This window comes from Protopterus annectens, chromosome 16.part0 (assembly GCF_019279795.1).
Source record: "Protopterus annectens isolate FY-2018-M chromosome 16.part0, PAN1.0, whole genome shotgun sequence".
NCBI lineage: Eukaryota > Metazoa > Chordata > Ceratodontiformes > Protopteridae > Protopterus > Protopterus annectens.
Genome location: NC_056750.1, coordinates 764,112,645 through 764,130,824, shown reverse-complemented (window position 1 = coordinate 764,130,824; position 18,180 = coordinate 764,112,645). Strand labels below are relative to the sequence as shown.

At 45.4% G+C, this 18,180-nt stretch overlaps 1 protein-coding gene across 2 annotated transcripts in view; it reads left to right on the top strand.

Moving 5' to 3' along the window:
- CDK9 (cyclin dependent kinase 9) overlaps positions 1 to 18,180 on the top strand; it is a 1,779,604-nt gene that overhangs the window by 497,155 nt on the left and 1,264,269 nt on the right. The window lies entirely within an intron of this gene.

The following is an 18,180-nucleotide window of genomic DNA, read 5'->3' as shown; positions in this document are numbered from 1 at the left end:
CCCAAGTGTAATGACTGCAACAATGAATACACTTGAACATCTACATTTATGGTAGGTACACAACTGTACTTTTTGCAGGGCCTTATAGCCGGTCCTTATGCTGTATAAATCCATCCTCCCAACCATAGCTTTGGGAATCTACCCAAATGTAATGACTGTAACAGTGAAGCACAAAGAACATAGTACAGTTGTGTACACTTGCCATAAGTGTAGATGTTTGAGTGTATTCACTGTTGCAGTCCTGGTTACCCTCCCTCCAGCCCCCTGTTTTTTCCTCTTACAATGCCTCTACTTTCTTTTACTACACTTAAAAGCCTTTTTGGTGTATTTGCTTTTGTTTGGCGGTATAGTTATTGTGTTTTAAATTATTTATATATATATATTTATATATATATATATATATATATATATATATATATATATATATATATATATATATATATCTTGCTCCCCATTTGGGGGGCACCTGACATCTGGGGCAAGAAAAACTGATGTAATGACATCGGCTGCATGTTTTACACCCCTGACGTCATGGAAGAAGGGACAGCAATCGACACAGGACCTAGGACTTTGTTAATCAGGCCGACTGAGGGCATCCTGCCAGCAGATTACCCAAATGTAATGACTGCAACAGTGAATACACTCGAACATCTACATTTATGGTAAGTGTACACAACTGTACTTTTGCTCTCTCATACACCCATGCAGGCTTTTCGATGTACATACACACGCACTTCATTTTCTCCACACGCACTTGCAGTCAGTGCACAAAAATCAAACCCACTACCCCAGCCTACATAATGTCAGATTACCATACCTCATGCAAAATCAGTTGAGCAGTAAGAAGCAGTTATTGGCACCGGCAGAAGAAAAACGAGAACTTCCAAGCAAAAACCTCCAAACGAGTGTCTCCAGTTGCGATCAATAAATAGAGGGATCCAGCAGCAGGTAGAATCTGCAAATATCAGAAAAAAGAAAAGGAATACCTGCTGCTGGACCCTCTGTTTATTCGGGGAGAACAAAAGAAATGCACATTTGAGGTGGAGGTGTATATGCAAGTGGTGGCTTGGATTACAGTAATCCGATTTGCTGCCACCACTTGCATAATCACCCGCTTAAGAAGCTGATTTTCTTCAAAAACTTCAATGTGAGCAGCATGTAAAAACACATTGAATCATAGGTATACAAGGTAAATAAGTTAGACTACGATTTAAGCATGTTTTACACGCTGCTCACATTAGAAGTCTATAGTGCAGTTTGTCACGTCAGTGGAAGGTACTCGGGGGTAACAGCTTGCATTTCCTATCATCTGACAGTCTGCTGGGGTGTAAGCACAGAGGCGCTGTAAGGTGGTACTTAGGGTTAATGAGTTAAATCGAGAACCATTTGACATAGAGTAGATATTGTAGCTAGATATTTTCGTACTCCGTCATATTTCGATATGGTGTCAGTCAGCCAACAGGCTGTGGATATTCCCAAAAAACGTAAAGATAAAGAAAGGGACTGACCACACAAAGTTAAACCTTCTGACAACACAACATCGAAACAAGTCGTCAGTTCTCCGGAATTCAGTGAGGTGCCTTCGCAGCCCCTGATGCCCGATTTGTTACCTTCGCAGGCCACTGCTGAGACCCTTTCTGAGTCCTTTATGCCGGTGAGGTGGTCTTCATCTTCCGATCCTTTGGTTGTCTCCACCTTGGTTGGGTCCGGAGCCATGACACAGGCACTGGCTTCTGGGGAGGTCTCTTACACAACAGATTCAAAACAGAAACTGATACCTTCGCCTCTGAATACCACTAATCTCAGACCGATGGATTTTCTTAGGCCCAGAAGCAAGGCCACTCTGAAGAAAACAGTCTCTGGACGCCATCTTACTTCAACTGCTAAAAATGGTGGAAGGACCTTATCACTTTTATTAGGGGACACCAACCTACCCCTAAATGAAATAGGGATACCTCCCTTGAAATACTGACAGACAATGACTCAGATGAATGTGGTTACTCTGAATATGATGAGGAACAACAACCCATTTCTGCCTTTGAGGATTCTGATGCAGAAGAATGAAGTCTTCACTAAAGCTAAGTACCCCATTGGGAAAACTTTTTTCTTGCTTTTTACCAATGTCAGAAAAAGTTAATAATTGTATTACTTGTGGGAAGCAAATACCTCATAAGGATTTCCATTTATACTGTATTCCTTGCCTAGGCCCTGATCACAACGTGCCTGGCTGTCGATTTTGTGTTAGATTTAACCAGCGCACTGTTAAGCGTCTGTATATTTTTGCATCATAGTATTTTGGAAATGGATTTAACTACCCAGAAATGTCGTCGGATAGCAATCCGACTACCGGAGTACATAAAAAACGCAAAGAAAAGAACAGAGAAAGGCAGTTGCAATCCAAAACTGACGAAGCTTCTCCAAAGCCAGTAGCTGGTTCGCTGGTACTCAGTGAGGTGCTTTCGCAGCCCCTGATACCCGCTACCTTCGAGTCGCAGGCCTCTGCTGACACCGATGTGGAGTCCGGCATGCCGCAAGATCCTCAAGGTATTGGACCGAAGGATGTACGGATGGTGGGTCCAGTATCTTGAGGATCTTGCGGCTTGCCGGACTCCACATGGGTGTCGATAGAGGCCTGCGACTCAAAGGTAGCGGGTATCAGGGGCTGCGAAAGCACCTCACTGAGTACCAGCGAACTGGCGACTGGCTTAGTAGAAGCTTTGTCGTCGGTTTTGGATAGCGATTGCCTTTCTCTGTTGTTTTCTTTGCATCTTTTTATGTACTTCGGTAGTCGGATTGCTGTCCGACGACATTTCTGGGTAGTTAAATCTGTTTCCAAAATACTTTGATGCAAAAATATACCGACACTTAATAGTGCGTTGGTTAAATCTAGCACAAAACCAACAAGCCAGGCACGTTGTGATCAGGGCCTCGGCAAGGAATACAGTAAAAATGGAAATCCTTATGAGGTATTTGCTTCCCACAAGTAATACAATTATTAACTTTTTCTGACATCGGTAAAAAGCAAGAAAAAAGGCTTCCCAACGGGGTACTTAGCTTTAGTGAAAACTTCTGTTCTGAAACTCAAACTCGAATATTTCAGTAGTCGGCCGACCGGCACTTGAAATGCTTCTGCTTCGGGCACTGCGTGGCAAGAAAGACTGAAGAAAATGGCGTCGGCTGCATGTTTTATACCCCTGACGACCTGACATCATGGAAGAGAAGACAGCAACCGAGGCAGGACCCAAGACTTTGGAATTCAGGCTGACTGAGGGCAACCTGCCAGCAGATTACCCTAATGTAATGACTGCAACAGTGAATGCACACGAACATCTACATTTATGGTAAGTGTACACAACTGTACTTTCTGGCTGTCGGAGCATTAAACTGTCAATTCCACATGCTGAAATATCAGCATAATTTTTAACCTAAATTTGCAGCTCTTCCTAACACTGCCTCTTCTAAAGAGTTAGCAGATTTACTGCACTCTAGTTATCAAGTGATTAAGTATTCCTTGCACTGTGGATATGATGCCTTAGATAGAAGCTTCTAACAGGGCAGCTGTTGCAGGGTCAGCCATTAAGAGGCATGGGTAACTGAAAAAGCAGCCACTAAATGATCATGTCAAATCTAAACTACTGGATGTTCCTCTGGACAAGGATCACCTTTTTGGGGTTAAAACAGAAGAGATGCTTAAAAAGTTGGAAGATAAAGCAAAATCTATGCAGACAATAAAACTATTTTCTCCAGGTACAACCCCCCCAGGTTTGGCAGAAATTTCCCTGCCAAGCACTGGTCCTTAACTGCACTGAATAAGCTTATGCAAAGCATGTCTCGAAGGGACAGACCATCTAGGTGGCAAACCCAAGGACAACAAAGGACAAAACAGTGAGCCACTTCCACTTCCAAAGCAGGGAGTTCTAAGCCCAGCCAATACAGTAAAACCTATGTGACTCACTTCTCACTCCCTGCCTCCCTCTCCCACCCCTCTCAGGTTAGGAGGAAGGCTATCCCTTTACAAACAAAACTGGCTGTCCATAACTCACTATCAATGTGTCCTAAAGATAATTTTCCAGGGATACAAATTTTCTTTCTATGAAATCCCACCTTTAAGGGGATACCCAGACGTACCTCCAAATCAGTGGGCAGAAACACTAAATCAAGTACAAAAACTATGGGAGCAGTATAACTAGTTCCTCAAGACCAAACAGGCAAAGGATTTTAGTCCAGACTATTCTTGGTACCAAGAAAAGAGGGCACATGGTGCCCCATTCTGGACCTCTCTATCTTAAATACTTAACTAGTAATGCCAAAATTCAAGATGCTTACTCTCCAAAAGCTGTTACTTATGCTGACCAAAGATGCCTGGCTAGTCACCCTAGACCTAAAGGATGCCTATCTTCACATACCATAAGGGAATTGTGCAGCAAATTCCTACGCTTCATGGCAGGGTCACAACACTTTCAGTTCTTTGCGCTGCCCTTTGGCTTATTTTACAACTTCCAGGGTCTTCACAAAGTGTTTGGCCCCCGCCATTTGCAGGCAAAGAAATATCGAGATCTACCCTTATCTGGACGACTGCGTCATCCAAGCAGACAACAAGGAGAAACACCTACAGGACGTCCTCTTTGTAAGGACCTTACTAACTTCCCTAAGTTTCATCATCAATGAGAAAAAGTCAAACCTTGTTCTCTCCAAGAAGATCATTTTCTTCAGAGCTCTCCTAGACACTGCCTCCCAGGTGGCCTTCCTATAACCGGAGAAGCACACCTTCCCGCCTCTCTATTTCACTCAGTTGACAACCAGGAAACACCTCACAGCAAGGAAATTCCTGCAGGCACTGGGTTACATGGCATCCTGCATACTCCTGATACCCCTGGCCAGGCTCCACATGAGAAAAATCCAGTGGTACATGAGAAAACTTTGGTGCCAACATTCTCAATCCCTTGAGACCTCTCTTCCACTCATACCCGAGTTCCTCTGGTGGGCAGGAGCCTGCTCCCAGAACAAGGGCCTACCCTTCACCTTATGCCCACAAGGGCAGACCATTACCACAGATGCCTCATACTTTGCCTGGGGCACTCGCCTAGACCTAAGTTGCGTTCAGGGGACCTGGGATCCCCAACAGCTCCCACTGCACATCAAACAGAAAGAAATAATGGCAGTTCACAAGGCTCTAACAGCCTTCCAGTCGTACCTAACCCCGGGGGTGCTCCTTATGAAGACAGACAACACCACAGTTATGTGGAACATCAACAAGCAGGGAGGGTCACAGTCTTACCTCCTCTGCAGACTAGCAGTGTCTCTCTGGCAGACAGCCAACGACATGAGCAATGCACTTGATAGCCCTGTATCTACCAGGGTTCAATAACACCCTGGCAGACCACCTAAGCAGAAACATCCTTGACCCTCATGAATGGAAGCTCCACAGGGAGGCCTTCCTGCAGGTCATACAGACCTGGGGGAATCCTCAGGTGGATCTGTTTGCCTCATCAAATAATCACCAGCTACCAGACTTTTGCAGCAGAAAGTTTCACCCACTAGCTTGAAGAGTGGATGCCGTGACTTTCAACTGAGACAATCTGTTTGTTAACACCTTCCGTCCCCTTCCTCTCATCCCAGAAGTGCTGATCATAATAAAGGAGGAAAAACCAAGGGCCATTCTCATTGCCCCAGACTGGCCCAGACAAAATTGGTACCCCCCTGCTTCACAGCCTGTCGCAGGAACCTCCCAGGCTACTACCCTCTATTTCAGATCTTCTAACGCAAGAGGTAGGAGAAATGCTGCACCCCAACCTGGCTACTCTCAAACTTTCAGCATGGTTGATACCTCGGGGACAGAGGACAGCTCTACACTAAGCAAACAAGTCCTGGATGTTATCAAAGAAGCCAGGAGGCCTAGCACCAGAAAGTCTTACTCAGATAAATGGAAAAGATACAATGCCTGGTGCCTAGCAAAAGGAACAAATACCTCACAGCCGTCCATTCCTCTTATCCTGGACTACCTAGCGGATCTACTGGGAAAAGGCCTCTCCTTCTTCTCTGTTAAGATTCATGCTTCAGCCATCTCTGCTGACTCCCAGACGGAGCAACCCTTGTTCTCTCACCCCCTGATTAAGCAGTTCCTTAGGGGGGGGGTATCTAATATCAGGCCGCCCAGAAAGCCACCTGCTCTGACCTGGGACTTGAACTATGTTTTAGAAAAGCTAACTTTACCTCCAATCAAATCTGCTGCTTCAGCAGAGCTCACATTCCTTTCATGGAAAACCACCTTCCTCCTGGCTATTACTTCAGCCAGAAGGGTTTCATTACTACAGGCTCTCATGGCTGTTGAGCCATTCGTTATTTTCCATGCTGACAGAGTATCCCTCAGGACTAACCCCTCCTTCATGCCTAAGGTGATATCAGATGTGACCCTTAATCAAGCTATACATCTACCCACTTTCTTTCCTAACCCTCAGAACAGGGGAGAAAGAATTTTGCAGTCTTTTGGATGTGCATAGGTAGTTAAGATATTACCTGGACAGGACCAAGTCCATCAGGAAGACAGATCAACTTTTGATAAGCTTCGCCCTTGGAGAAGAGGGGAAGCCTATTGCCAAACAGACCATTTCTAAATGGATATCGCACTGTATTCGTATCTGCAACAGCTTGCATGGAAAAGCGCCGCCTAAGTGCATAAAAACCCATTTCACTAGGGCAGCCTCTGCTTCCACAGCATTCCTAAGAGGAGTCCCTACCAGGGACATTCTAGAAGCTGCCACTTGGACCTCTGTCCACACCTTCACCAAGCACTACCATCTCCCTGTCTTTTCCATGGCGAGAGCTGGCTTTGCCTCTGCAGTCTTGCAGAACATGCTAGCCCACTCATAGGACTCTACTGCATTCTACCACCCTTACCTCAGCTTTGGCAATCTTCCCACAGGTGATGCCTGCAACATTGAAACACGAAGAACATAGTACAGTTGTGTACACTAACTATAAATGTAGATGTTCGAGTGTATTCACTGTTGCAGTCTTGGTTTCCCTCCCTCATTCCCCCTTCTCTTCTACTTTATGGGGACATGACTACCTTTCTTGGGGGCTGGTAGTCACCAGGGACAAATATCCTTATCTGACTGCATTTACTGGCGGCTATAAACTACCAGGAGCAAATTTCCTTATCTACATAGGAACTCTCACTGGTTTGGGCAAGAAAAACGGATGTAATGGCCTCTGCTGCCCTCCTTTATAGCACCAACGACCTGACGTCAGTCTCTAAGTGATAGCAGCCGACGCAGAATATACTTGACTCTGGTATTCTGGACGGTCCACCGGTGTTGACTGCAACAGTGAATACACTCTAACATCTACATTTATGGTAAGTGTACATAACTGTACTTTTCTCCTATCCTGCCTGCTTTCTTAGATGCCTTTTCTTTTGCATCTCTGAACCCTGACTCCCAACCTCCTGCCCCATGCAGAGCAGACAGGCAGGCTTTATAAGGTACCTGACACTGCTAAGCATCTGCTTAAGTGCCCACCAGCTGACCCTGCCACTGTATCAGTCTCTACAGACAAAGCTTCCAAACTCCTACCTACTACCACCATTCTCCTTGATGGCAAAGACAACAAGACAATGGAAAGGTTGGGCAAAAAGATGTATACCCCGGCTACCTTGGCCTTCAGAGCTACAAACTACCAGACCCACATGGCCAAGTATACCCTCTCCCTCTTAGACTGTGCCACCAAACACCTGGTAGATATTTCAGACTCCCCTGCCAAAGTATCACTGTCTTCTCTCCTGGCTCTCTCCTCCCAAGTCACCAGACGCTATATCAAGTGTAGCGACGATGCTGCTGCTGCAGCAGCATCATCTACCTTACGCAGATACTCTTGGCTTCACCTGCAGTCTTTGTCCAATGATTTCAAGGCAAAACTCAATGATGCTCCTTTGGATAATACTGCACTCCTTGGTTCTGAGGGGGCAGACCTTTTCATATCCCTGCAACAAAAGGGAAAAGAAATGCAGGGCCTGAAACATTTACTGGTTTCACCTATCCCCAAGTTTCACAGAAACTGTCCAGCCAAAACCCAGTTATTAGAAAGCACTCCTGCCCTGCTCCTCCTTCAAGGCCTCATAAGCCCACAAGGAAACAACCACCTACAACTAAAACATCCCATCCCTCTAGCGGTCTGTACAGATTTTTGCCCTATGTTTTTGGTCCATTTTTCATAACAATGTAGTTTTTTGACAAATTATTGACTAGTCATTAATGCTTGAAGACAGAAAATATTGCATACATTTGAGTTTCAGACTTCATACCTTTCAGAAAATGCATGCTAAAGCAAAGCCTGTTATTTTATCAACTTTCTAAGTTTGTAAGATTGATATTTAAAAATTGTCCCTATTTTTGGGTCTTTGTCCCCTCATTATTTATGGCTTTGTCCAGATTTCTTGCTCTAAGAGGTTGAGAGGTAGGAGTCTAGCCAGCGTCCCTCTTTCAGGACAGGCCAGGTATCATCTGACACTGTCCGCTCACCTCTCTCACTGTCTCCCTGTTTAGACCCATCTCACTTCAGACAAGTGGGTCCTGTCCATACTTCAAAATGTTTACTTTATGTACTGGACCCTCCCCTCCCATAGGGCGAGGTATACCTCGACCACATGTTCAGCAACTGCACCTCTTGTGACCGGTAGTCCAGAACCTGTTAGAGCAAGGTACCATAGAGACAGTCCCCTCCACTACAAAAGGAAGAGGATCCTACTCGAGGCTTTTTCTGGTCCCCAGGAAGGACGGAACCTGGAGACCCATTCTAGACCTCTCCTATCTCAACCTATTTTTTAAGGTCCCAGCCTTCAAAATGCTAACTCTGCCAGCCCTTTTCCCTCTCATTATGCCACAAGGATTCCTGGCTACTATAGATATAAAGGATGCTTACCTCCACATCCCGGTCAAGCCCCTCCCACAGGAAATACGTGAGATTCTTGGTGGTTTCCTCACACTTGCAATTCTCTGCCTTGCCCTTTGGACTCTCCATTGCACCCAGAGTCTTCACCAAATGCTTGGCATCTGTGGTGGCTTACTGCAGGACAAAGGGAATACAGATATTCCCCTATCTGGACGACATGCTGATCCAGGCTGTCAGCCAAGAAATCTTCCAAGGGCGCATCCAGTTCGTGGTGACCCTCTTTCAGTCACTGGGATTTCAGATAACCCTACCAAAATCACATCTTTAACCACCAGGAGACACATTGTATTCCTTGGGTGCAGGATCCGCTCAGATCTCATGGAGACATACTTACCCCCGCCAAAAGTGATTTCCTTGACATAACACCTTCTCCTGGTCCTTTACTCCACAGAGTTGACTGCAAGGCAGTACCTCAAATTTCTGGGCTACATGGCAGCCACCATACCCATACTTCCTTTTGCAGGATTGCACATGAGAAAGCTACAGTGGTACCTTTGGTCAGTCTGGAAGCAACACAACCAGCCTATGGAGTACATTGCGCCCCTTCTTCCCTGCCTGAAAAAGGAAATACTGGGGTGGTTGGCTCGGGTAAATCACAACCTGGGCCTTCCCCTCCAACCACTTAAACCCACGCAGGTCATGCACACAGATGTCTCATACCTGGGGTGGGGAGCCACCTTTGGCCAATGACAGGTGCAGGGCCTGTGGCTACAGCACCTGAAATCAGAACACATCAGTGCCAGAGAGATGAGGGCAGTCTTTCTAGCCCTCCAGGCATGTCTCCCTTTCTTACAAAAGGGGCCACTTCTGATATACACAGACAGCGCCACTGTACTGTGGTATGTCAACAAGTGGGGGGGGGGGCAGTTCCTACCTGCTGTGCAGACTAGCCCTTTTGGTTTGGGAATTGGCCTCCTCACAGGGAATCACCCTGCAGATAACCTACATTCCCTCTCCCCACAATGCACAGGCCGATTATTTGAGCAGAACCAGCACAAACAACTACAAATGGATGCTTCACAGCAATGTCTGTCTGGACCTGGTACACAAGTGGGGTATACCTCAAATAGACCTGTTTGCTTCCACCATCAACAGGCAACTTCCTGGCTTTTGCACCAGGACACCAGAACCACAGGCACTGTCAACAGATGCCTTCTTAATTTCCTGGAAGGGGAAATATCTATATGCACCCCCCCCGTCCCACTCATTCTAAAGGTCCTGCTAAAAATTCAGCAAGACAACCCAAAAATCTTGCTGGTGACTCCCTACTGGCCCAGACAGCTCTGGTTCCCCTTACTCCTTTACTTGTCCAAGAGCAATCACCACAAGTTACCCCCCCCCCCCAGAGTGGACCTTCTCACACAGAACAAGGGGAAAATAAATCCTTCCAGAGTGGCAGCTTCTGCACCTAACCCTGTGGCTGATAGGATTCTGATCCCATTTAGACACCTTTACAATGAGGATGTGCTCAGTGTCCTGCATGAGGCCAGGAAACTAAATACAAGGAAATCATATCTCTCAAAGTAGAAACAATTCATTATGTGGTAAATTAAAAGACAGCTGGACCTGCTTCTCAGCGAACCTCCGCTAGTGTTGTCCTATTTGTGAGAGCTACTACAGACTGGAGATATTTCTGCATGTCTGCCTCTCTATCCCTCATTAGCATCCAGATTTCTTTCCAAACTCTTCCTCAAGGGGGTACTTCACCTTAGGCCCCCCCCAGGAAACCTTCTCCCCCGCCTTGGGACCTTAACTGCGTGCTTGAGAAGTTTAAGCTACCGCCCTTTGAGCCAGCCAATAAAGCTTCATTAAAGCATTTAACCTGGAAAACTGTTCTGTTAATGGCCTTAACTTGAGCCAGAAGAATGTCTGAACTCCAAGCCCTTATGGCTGTTCCTCCATTTATCGTTTTTCACAAGGACAAGGTCACTCTCAGGACTAACTCATCCTTCATGCCTAAGGTAGTTAATGACCTGTTCCTCAGTCAGGCCTTACACTTACCTGTCTTTTTCCCAAACCCACAAGGAGACCGTGAGAGTGCTGCATTCCCCGGATGTACACAGGCAAATCAGATTCTACCTGCACAACACCAAGCCTATCAGACAGGCTGACCAACTTTTTGGATCTTTTTATCCCAGAGCCCCAGGAAAGGCAGTGACCAAGCAGACTATTTCTACTTGGATCTCCAAGGCCGTCACTTTCTATTACCAATTCTATGGCAAGTCTCTGCAGGGTAAAATTAAGGCTCATTCCACAAGATCAATGGCCTCTTCAGAAGTCTTCTTCAAGGGCCTGAATACCTCTAGTATCCTGGAAGCTGCTACAAGGTCTTCGGTCCACACCTTCAGACACTGCAAACTTGACCACGTCATTGACCATTGGTACATTTTTGCCTCTATTTCGGTTCTCGGTTTAATTATCCAGAAATGATGTTGGTTAGCCATCAGACTACCGTAATTCCGAAAAAAACGCAAAGAAAAAGACAGAGACTGGCCGTCGAGGTCCAAAACTGCAGACGACGCTTCTAAGCCAGTCGCCAGTTCGCCCGGTACTCAGTGAGGTGCTTTTGCAGCCCTTGATACCCGCTACGTCTGACTCGCAGGCCTCTACTTAGACCCATTTGGAGTCTGGTATGCCGCGAGATGCTTCACCTATGGAACCCGCAGATATCTCTACCTTGAATGGGTCCTGAGCCGCTTTGCAGGCAACGGCTTCTGAGGGTGTATTCAGGCTTACAGACTTGCATATTATACCGACTCCATTTCTGTTCTAAGGCCTAAATCTCGATCAATGTCTAAAAAACTGACGCCCGGGCCACATGTTCAGGCCCCTATGCCTAAAAAACAAATGATCAAAATGGTTGAAGATCTTATTACTCTAATCAGGGTTAGTCAACCCCCCCCCCCCTCCCCTTTTAAGAGGCCTAGGACTGAGCTTGACTATGAATCTTTTGATCAGGACTCTGTTTCTTCTAATTTTTCCAATGACCTGAATTTGTCCATATCTACTTATGAGGATTCTGATGCAGTGGATTCCATTCCCTCTGCTTCCTCCCCCTGAGGACTTTTCTTTTGGGGAAACTTTACTTACCTTAAGGGAGCATTTCCACTGGGAAAGTCAGGAATTTTCTGAATTTAAAGAGAGACTTATGGATTTCCTCCTCCTACCTCAGCATAGGCCTTTGGCTATAACTCCTGTACGAGACATTGTTGATGATGTGTTTTCAGAATCCAGTATGGCCCCTGATTCCCTGCCTCCGGCTCCTAGTAAACCTGACCGATACTACAGGGTTCCTGAGTCCCACAAGTTCCTTTTCAAAAATCCTGTTGCAGATCCAGAAACCATTTCTCAGGGGCCCAAGGGCATTAAGGCTTCTACTGCTAAAAATCCTACCTCTTCTGATAGAGACTCCAAGACGCTGGATAGATGGGGTAAAAAGGTTTATACTTCTGCAGCTTGGCAATCAGGGCTTTAAACTGCCAATTTCATGTGCTAAAATATCAACATCATATTATGGGACTGCTTGAACAGAAAATTATGTTGATTTCTGACTGTGTGGAAAATAAAGATTTACAGGATTTATTGCATTCTGCTGAACAAGTTGTAAAACATATTTTGCAATGTGGGTATGATTCTTTAGAGGCCTCTTGCAGGGCTGCTGTTACTGGGTCTGTGCTTAAATGGCTTAAGGAGCAATTTCTGCCTGATCATGTTAAAGCAAAATTGTTGGATGCTCCTTTAAATCAGGACCACCTGTTTGGCAATAAGGCTGAAGAAGTTATAAAAAAGATGGAAGATAAAGCTAAATCTATGCAAACTGTAAAATATTTCTTACAAGTCCAGCCTCCAAGATTTAGTAGGCACTGGCCTACTAAGAATTGGTCCTTTCCAGCTCCTTCCAGATCCACTCAAGCCAAACCCAGACACACCAAAAGTTCCAGGTTTCAGTCCCAAGGGACTCTCAGAACTAAGCAATGGGGGGCTTCCACTTCCAAATCTGGAAATAGCAAGACACCTTCCTATGGTAAACAGTCTCATTGACTTTCCTTTAAAATTGGCAAGCACTTACCTTTCAGTCGCCCCTTTGGGGGGGGGGGGGATTGCTCTTCATGCAAAAAACTGAAAACTCATAACCCAGGACAAATGGGTTTTAAATATAGTGTCCCAGGGATACAGATTTCATTTCCACATCTTGCCAACACCAAACGGGTGGCCAGACCTGCCCCCAAATCAGTGGGCAGAGGCTCAGAAACAAGTACTTTCCCTCTTAAACATGGGGGCTATTCAACCGGTACCAGAAGAGGAAAAGGGACAAGGTTTCTATTCCAGGCTTTTCCTGGTACCCAGAAAAGACAAATAATTGCGTCCAATTCTGAACCTGTCTACTCTAAACACCTTTCTGGACATTCCAAAATTCAAGATGCTGACTCTTCACCAGTTACTTCCTATGCTAGGCAAAGATGCCTGGTTGGCAACTCTAGATTTAAAAGAAGCTTACCTGCATATCCCAATCAGGGAATCTTGCAGAAGATACCTACGCTGCTAATGCAAGTAGTCTGGAGTTCCTATGGTGGGCAGAGGCCTGCCACCAAAACAAGGGACTGACATTAACACTACCCCCTGCTGCCCAAACCAGAACTACAGACGCATCAGACTATGCATGGGGGGCTCACCTGGCAGGGAAGTGCATTCAGGGCAAATGGAACCCAAATCAAATGCACCTACATATCAGTCAGAAAGAAATGTTAGCTGTACAGAATGCTCTGACAGCCTTCAAGGACTACATTCATCCAGGACAACTAATGGTGAAGACGGACAACACCACGGTTATGTGGTACATAAACAAGCGGGGGGGGTACACATTCCTACCCCCTCTGCAGACTAGTCATGGCATTGTGGAACACAGCCTTGAGCTACCAAGTGCAACTACAAGCTCAATTCCTGACAGGAAAACTGAATGGATGGACTAAGCAGAAATCTCCTGGACCCACACGAGTGTAAACTGGAACCACGGATTTTCAACATGTTGACAAGCAAATGGTGGAGCCCAGACAGATCTATTTGCTTCCCCCCAGAACTACCAGTTGGGCAAATTTTGCACAAGGAGTCCTCACAAAAAAGCCTGGAAAGTGGATGCTCTGTCCTTCAGCTGGAAAAACCTATCAGTCTAAGCCTTTCCCCCTCTGTCTCTGCTCTCCAGAGTTCTGCTAAAAGTCAAACAGTTCAAGCGAAAACAAAAAGTTTCAATCACTAATACACCATGGAGGCATGAAAGCAAATAAAATTCCAAGTAAAATATTCCACAAGAGCTTTATTACAAAGGTGACCGATTTTGTAACTTGTCCCCTCAAACAGGTCAAACCAAAAATTATTTTGATTGCTCCAGACTGGCCACGCCAACACTGGTACCCACTCCTGCGCAGTGTGTCACAAATATCTCCGTGGCACCTGCCTCAGACACCTTCCTTACTGTCTCAGCAGGAGAACCAAATTATGCACCCTCAGCTACTAACATTAAACATTTCAGCTTGGCTAATCACGTAAATTCACCCTTAGCATCCCTCAGCAAACCTGTGATGGATGTCATCTTGGAGGGGAGAAGACCTAGTACTAGAAAATCTTATGCTGACAAATGGAAAAGATTTTGTGCCTGAACCAATCTTTAGGGATGAGCACAGCAGCGCCCAATTTACCTCAGATTTTGCAATACTTAACTGAGATGCTTCACAAGGGCCTGTCTTTTTCCTCTATTAAAATCCACACTTCAGCTATTTCAGCTCACTATAACACAGAGCCACCCCTCTTTTCTCATCCCCTGCTCAAACAGTATATCAGATGGGGCAAAGAACTTGAGACCACCCAGGAGAGCTCCTACCCCTGCTTGGGACCTTAACTTTGTTTTGGAAACACTCACTTTACCTCCTTTCGAGCCAGCTGCTACTGCAGATTTAAAATGTCTTTCTTGGAAAGCAGCCTTCCTCTTAGCAATTACTTCAGCTAGAAGGATATCTGAATTACAGGCCCTTATGGCAGTGGAGCCTTTCATCATCTTTCATGTGGACAGGGTATCTCTGAGGACCAATCCATCCTTCATGCCCAAGGTGGTTTCCAGTGTGGCTCTTAACTGGTCCATTCATTTGCCAACATTCTATCCCAATCCACGGATTCTGCATTCCTTGGACGTGCACAGACAACTTAGATTCTAGTTGGACAGAACTAAATTTCAAAGAAAATCTGAACAATTGCTAGTGTCATTTGCTCCTGGGGCAGAGGGGAAGGTTATTTCAAAACAAACCATTTCTAAATGGATAAGCCATTGCATTCATTTCTGCTATAAGCACCATGAAAAACCTATCCCCAAGGGGATCAAATCTCATTCCACCAGGGCTCCATCTACTTCTGCAGCCTTTCTCAGAGGTGTTCCTACCAGGGATATTCTAGAAGCTGCTACCTGGAGTTCAGTACATACTTTCACCAAGCATTATCATTTACCAATTTTCTCTAAATCCAGAGCTGGCTTTGCCACTGCTGTCTTGCAGGGCCTTCTAGCCGGTCCTAATGCTGTTTAAATCCATCTTCCCAACCATAGCTTTGGGAATCTACCCAAATGTAATGACTGCAACAGTGAAACCCAAAGAACATAGTACAGTTGTGTACACTTACCATAAATGTAGATGTTTGAGTGTATTCACTGTTGCAGTCCTGGTTACCCTCCCTCCAGCCCCCTGTTTTTCTCTTAGTATATCTCTACTTTCTTTTACTATGCTTAAAAGCCTTTTTGGTGTATTTGCTTTTAGTTGGAGGCATATTTTTGTGTTTTTAATTTTATTTGCTCCCCATTTGGAGGGCTCCTGACATCTGGGGCAAGAAAAACTGATGTAATGGCATTGGCTGCATGTTTTATACCTCTGACTTCATGGAAGAAGGGACAGCAACCGACGCAGGACCCAAGACTTTGTTAATCAGGCCGACGGAGGGCAACCTGCCAGCAGATTACCCAAATGTAATGACTGCAACAATGAATACACTCGAACATCTACATTTATGGTAAGTGTACATAACTGTACTTTTCTTTTCTTTCCTTAAAAAAAACAAAAAAGACAAAATCCCTTTCTTATCTGAGAGTGGCTGAAACACCATCAGGTTTTAAGAAATGCAAGGCCTGTGGCCACAAAATTCTTTTATCAGACACGCATGATTTTTGCATTTGTTGTCCAGGCCCAGCATATTTGAATATGTCTTGTGAAGTATGCAAGACCTTTAATCCTTGTACCCTGGTAGATGGTAAAAATAAACTTATTTTAAAAGGTTTAGGTTCAGAGGCACATGGGTTCATAGATTAGTACTAGTCTAACTGCCCTTGCAGGCCTTTTTAAGCCTAGCCAGTTACCCAATGTGAGAATCAAGCCCTGCATCTTGCATCTGTAAAGTAAACACTTCAGTCATTATGCCAACCTCCCTCTTCCTACCACTTTTTCCTGAGACAGTATCTGGGGCTCAAACTCCCAAGTAAATGGAGAAAAAAAGGCCAAGAAGTGTCTTCTGGTCCCTTCCAGACCTTCTGCTCCGAGCCCGACTCTCAGTGCAGAACCACCTCTAATATTGTCTAAACTATTGGATCTGAAGGCGAAGCCCTCAGGTCCTACAGCTTCTGATGCCAAGTCTACGTTGTCGGATCTGACGGACTTGAATCCAAAGAAGCTTCCTCAGATCCGATATGCTTCACCTGTGGATTCCATACCCTCCTGCCTTCCATCTCCTTTCATAGAGACGTCAACACTCCAGGACCTCATCACTTGCTTTCTCTTCTCGTTCCTCCAGATGTCTGACCAAAGCAGATATGGATAGGATGATGGGGAAATTTCTCTTGACACAGTTTCAAATGGGAGATGTTCTTCATGTTTCACTGTTGCAATCATCACATTTGGGTTATCTGCCTGCAGGTAGCCCTCAGTCGGCCCGAGTACCAGAGTCTTGGGATTTCTGCGTCGGATGCTATTGCCTCTTTAATGATGTCAGGGGTATAAAACATGTGGCTGATGCCATTACATCAGCTTTTCTTGCCGGGCAGGAGCCCGAAGCAGAAGCAGTTCGCAAGTGCTGGTCGGCTGCTACCTGAAATTTGTTTTTTGAGTTTCAAACCTGAAGTCTTCTAAAGCTAAGTACCCCGTTGGGGATTCTTTTTTCTTGCTCTAACTGATGTCAGAAAAACTTAACAATTGTCTTGCCTATGAAAAGCAAATACCTCACAGAGATGTTCATTCTTACTGCATCACCTGTTTAGGCACAGGCCACGACGTTCCTCGCTGTCGGTTTTGTGCCTTGTTCAATGCTCGAACTATTCGTCGTTGTCACTAAATTCTTTCGCTGTCGTTCTCCGTATTCCAAAATGGCTTCGATAAGCCACCTGCCTACCGATCTTCCGAAAAACGTAAGGATAAAGACAGAGACAGGCCACATAGGTCAAAAACTGCTGATGATGCTTCCGTTAAGCTAGTCACCAGTCTGCCAGTACTCAATGAGGTGCTTTCACAGCCCCTGATACCCGCTTCTACAGATTCGCAGGCCTCTACTGAGACCCATTCGGAGTCCGGTATGCAACGAGATGCTTTTTCGATTATGTAACCTGTGGATGTCTCTACCTTGAATGGGTCCGGAGCCGCTGTGCAGGCACCAGCTTCTGAGGGTGTATTCAGACCTTCCGATGTTCGTATTAAACCGACTACTTCATTTCTGATTAAAACTACCAAGTTTCTCAGGCCTAGAGTTCGCACTACACCTAGGAAACCAATGACCAAAGCACATTCTCAAGCTCCCATGCCACAGAAACAAATGCTTAGAATGACTGAAGACCTTATTACTCTAATTAGGGGAAGTCAGCCTTCCCCCTCTAAAAGAAAGAATTGATTTCCCTTCTGATTCTGCAGACCATGAGTGCGATGACTCGGACCCCTCTGATTACCAGGACATAACCTTCTCTACCTGTGAGGATTCAGATGCAGAGGATTCCATTCCCCTCAGCCTCCCCTCCAGAGAACTTTTCTTTTGGCTAAACCTTGCATACCCTATGAGAGCATTTTTGCTGGGAATCCCAGCACTATCCACAGTCCAAAAAGAGACTGAGAGAATTTTTAGACTTACCTCTGCACAGGCCTCTAGCTATACCCCCTGTCCTGGATAATTGTAGATTATGTCTTTATGGAATCCAGTCTTACCCCTGATACTTTACCA